At 36.1% G+C, this 4,816-nt stretch overlaps 1 pseudogene; it reads right to left on the bottom strand.

Moving 5' to 3' along the window:
• Positions 1 to 1,459: 1,459 nt before the first annotated feature.
• On the bottom strand, positions 1,460 to 2,616 carry LOC21384212 (annotated as a pseudogene).
• Positions 2,617 to 4,816: the final 2,200 nt, after the last annotated feature.

A 4,816-nucleotide genomic window follows, 5' to 3' on the forward strand; every position in this document is an offset into this window, starting at 1 on the left:
CAACCAAGTCAAAGTTGAAATATGAAGGATGCGTTTAGAATTAGTTTTAAAATAATTTTATGTTTAATAAAAATTAAAAATGAGATTATTTTGATAATCATTCTAAGACCGATTCTGAAATTACGTTTGGTTGGATTTTTAAGAGATTGTTTTAAATATAATAAAAAAGTGAAATCGTGTTTATTAATTAATATATTATACTATTGTTGATAAGTACTAAAAAATGAAAACAGAAAAGTGAAAACAACTTTCAACTGTTTTCTAATTCCTTCAAAAAATCATTTTCACTGTTTTCATTTTCATTTTCGTTTTCAAAACATTTACTAAACAAACGTCGTTTCATTTTTATTTTCATTTTTTATTTATCGAAACATGTGAAAACCGTTTTTAAAAACGGTTCTAAGCACTCACGAAAGTTTAAGATTACAGTGAGTAAAACAGCTCTAATGAAGGAAGCTTCTTTAAATTCGGACCAGGAACAAAGTTTTTTTTTTTTTTTTTTGAACAAAAAATGGCCTATAGTGGAAGTATCATTAGATGGTTCAATCAGCTTAAGGTCAAAACTCTAAAGTTGTGGATCTCAGGAAAAAAAGAAAAAATCGACTTTTATGAAGGAAGCTTTTAAAGATTCATTTTAGAATTTAAGAGCTTCTATAATTGGACCAAAAAAATGAACTGTATGTAATCTTCTATTTTTAGCCGTTAAATTTGTATTAAAAACTCTTTGTTCCAAATATTTTTTCAATTTAATTTGATTTTAACCTCAACCAACATTAAAATCTAACACTACCGATAAGAGAAACTCCCTTAGAATTTGAGTTATTTAAGACTCAAGAATATGACCTGAACTATATTTTGAATAACGAAATGATGCTTAAATGCTTAGAAATAGTGTAAGGTTCTTTCAACGGTTTAATTCCTTACAAAAACATAATGTGCCACATAAGAATGCTGATGTGGTATGTGACATGTGGTACATCCAGTTTAGTGAATAAATTCCCCGCACAATCTCTCCAACAGAAATCTATAATTTAAAGTCTCGTCTAAATTACTAGAAACGGAAGGAACTAAAGCAAACTAAAACCCTCATTCTTTCAACTGATCTTATCATGGAGGAAATTCCAAAAAGAAGCACAGGAATGAAATTATTCCAAACCTTCCTAGCCTAAGTCACCACGAACAAGGTCTCAGACCTCAAAAGCTTCCTTCCCAAATAATGACTGCAGTTAGACACACTACAAGTTTACATATGAAATTATGAATGCTTAATACCACTTACACAACCTAATATATTTGTGGACCTAAAAAAAAAAAATCATTTGTGCGCTAAATATTGCAATGTGTAGACAAAAAATTAAACAAAACAAGATATAATAAAATACATATACATTCACTCTACCTTTATTTGTACAATACATGCATACAAAACATACCTAAAAGGAGGCTCAACTATAATTAGTTAGGGAATTATCTTCATATCCCTTAACCGTCCCACCCACATGCTAACACTCTTGAGTGTATTGGCATAACCAAAAAACCCATATTCCCTGCTCTTGTTGACGCTACAAACATACTGAAACTCAAAATGCAAAACAGTATTCGCTGCCTCAAAACAAGTAATCTCCTCCATTTTGGTCTTGTTCAGCCCATGTCTCTCCACAATCTCTTCCCAAACACTTTCCTTTCCCTTCATCATCTCAACCCAATCCAAGTACTCTTCTTCTTCTTCTTCTCACCAAACGACACAAATTCCAACCCGAAGATCTCGGCCAACACTTTCCACATGCTCTTCCACGTGAAAACGTCGCCGTTTGTGCAGTTGTAGGCCTGGTTCTTTGCCTTGTCTGTTACGGCGGCCCATATGTGTTGCTGCGCCAGCACGCGCGCGTCAGTCGCGTCGCACAAGTGCTCCCACGTGTACTTCGTGCCGGGATATCTGAACGGCAGATTCTCGTGCCCGCAGATTGAGGCGTAGACGCAGAGCGTGACCAGCATGTTGTAGAAGCTGCGCGCGGAAGCGCCAAGTATGATCGACGCACGGTGGACGGAGTACGTGAAGGAATGCCCTTTTTCGGCTACGATGTCTTCTAAAGCGTAGTAGAAGTTTGGATATGGCAATCTCGCGGCGTCTTCCTCGAAGGGCGGGTCGGGATGGGCCAGTTTGGTGACGCCGAGAGTTGGGTCGAAAATGGGCCCCATGTAGCGTTTCGTGCCGGATTGGAGGGTTACGTGGCGGAGTTTGGAGGAGTTTTTTGATGAGTTGAGGACTCTAAGCACGTTTTGGAGCATGACCGAATTGGCTTTGATATTAGATTCTTCAGTGTCGCGGACTTGGATGGCGACCCAGAAGAGACGCGTGACGTGTTGTGATATGGGGGAGAGTTTTTGAAGAGTGTCTTCGAAGCTTAAAGCGTCGAAAGAGATGAAGTGGTCTATAGTGGCTGAGGACGGAAACCATGTCGGCTTTTGTTGGCGGGCTGTGCCGTACACTGTCCACGGCCCGCCGAGGGCTTCGGGACTCTTTAAAGCTTCAGCCAGGCTAATGCCCGCCATGCCGGTAACTCCGACGATGAGGGCCACGTTTGTTTTTGGAGAAAGTTCATCGCTGTGCTCCATTTTTTCAGAACAAGGCTTAAAGGTTTTTGTTGAAAGGTGTATGATGAAAGTGTTTTTATTTTGAACCTTTCATTGCGTACATATATAAGGGGTTTTTTTTTTTCTCTGATATAAGATAAGGTTATTGAACATATTGCTGAGGGAAAGCTAGCCACATTTCGGAGTGCATTTAATAAAAAGTAATATTTTTGTTTTTTTTTTTCTTTTATAATTTGAGTGTATAGTGGGAGAAGCTGTCATCATGACATGCTATAAGAAAATTCTTCATATGAGGAGATAAGAACTTGGTGTTTAGCCGAACAACAACTTAAATGATACAAAATAAAGGTCTCATTTATTTTATCAATTTAAGTTTTATTATAGTAAAAAGCTTTTAAAAATAATCATATTTAATTTTTTTACTACAGTAAAAATCTTTCACATAAAATTACATCTCAACTCAAATTAAAAACTCAAATTAATGAACTAAACGACTAAAACTAAAAAAATCACATTGAACGGATTACACTTTAAATGCAGTCAACCACACTACAAGTCTGAAATTCTCAAAATAGATAGTTTATTAAATGATAAAAAGCTTTAGATAGGCTGATCACAAGAGAAAAAAAAAAGAAGAAAAAAAAGAAAACCTATAGATAGATGAGTAGATGATTCTCGCTGGATGTTGGTTGTGTGGTAATGCATGGTGCAGCATCCACTACAACAAAAAAGCTCATTTGTGGTGACGCCATATCGTCGCAAATAATTGATTTATCGTCGCAAATATTTTATTTTCGATGACATATCGTTGCAACTTTGTCGTCACAAAAAATCTGAAGCAAATAATATATTTGCGACGACATAGTTTGAAAATGTCATCCTAAATATATTAGCGACGACAATCATCGCGAATAAGTTGTCACGAATGTTCTGTCAAATATGTCGTTGATGATGACGTGGCTAAATTATTTGTGACGACATTTGTCGTCGCAAAAGTTTTTGAAACATTTTACGACAACAAATCTAAAGTGTCATCACTAGTAATGTAGACTATTTGCGACGACAGTTTAGATATGTCATCGTAAAAAAAAAAATTTTGCCCTACTTTACTAATAATATTAATTATTAAATATATAAATTAGAAGAAAATTTAATAATAAAATAAAACAATAAAATTGATATTTGTTAATAAATAATTGATATAAAATAGTCAACACAATAATAAAATAAGTCTTAAAAAGTAAATTAATCAATAAATGTTAAAAAGTATTCATAATAAGAAAAATAAAAATAGATATTTTAATCTCTTAAATTAGCAACATCTTCGACTTCATCATCGTCCCCATCCTCGTCTTCTTCGTTTCGCACAGGCGACAAAGGAACCAACGGTTGGGGGCGGTTAATTGGCAAGAAGTTGATGTTGGGATTCATCGAGCGCATTACTTCCATCATGATCTGCTGGTTGTCGAACATCTTCCATTGCTCAATGTAGAGGTTGTTCAACCAGTTTTAGACATGCTGGGGCAAATTAACCAAAGATGACTCGTCCGATTGCGAATCAGATGATGATGTGGAAGTGCTTGAACGATTCCTCCGTGGCAGTGTCGGTCCCACTCCCTTAGTGTGTCCTCTGCACTTGCCCAAAACTTGGGACATAATCCCCTCCTCATTGACCGCGGTGGATGAACCTTCCCCAGCAAACTGTGTCATTTGCGTGGTTCTTTCCACCTCCATCTGAGCCTGTAAAGGTAAATGAAATAAAAATGAATAAAAATGAATAAAAATAGTATAATATGTTATGTTAAATATGAAAAAAGAAATAAGTTTAAAATTTACTTACAAATGTAGGTTCCGTGTCCAGATTGATAAAATTCTGCCCATGACGGTGTATGTCACCCCAATTGTCAATCTTAGCTCGTCAAACAAGACAAAAAGCTTCCTATCTTTTTGTTCTTTCTGCACTATATCTCGACCTATAGCTACTCCTCGACCAGACTGACATCGAGATGTCAGCTTCAGAAATGTAAGAAAATAAAAATAACGAAATTTGACTATAGAGAGTTCAAAAACTAACATATTTTAAGAGTATGTGTTATAGCATATAAAACTTGATTGACAATGTGTCGGGAGTCTCGTCAGATCAGGTGGAGGCTGTGATCCTCCTGTAGAGCTGGCGTAGGTAGCTACTGGGCCAGACATCGAGACGCTATGTCGTAAAAAA

This window comes from Morus notabilis, unplaced genomic scaffold, assembly GCF_000414095.1.
Source record: "Morus notabilis unplaced genomic scaffold, ASM41409v2 Scaffold2740, whole genome shotgun sequence".
NCBI classification, from domain to species: Eukaryota; Viridiplantae; Streptophyta; class Magnoliopsida; order Rosales; family Moraceae; genus Morus; species Morus notabilis.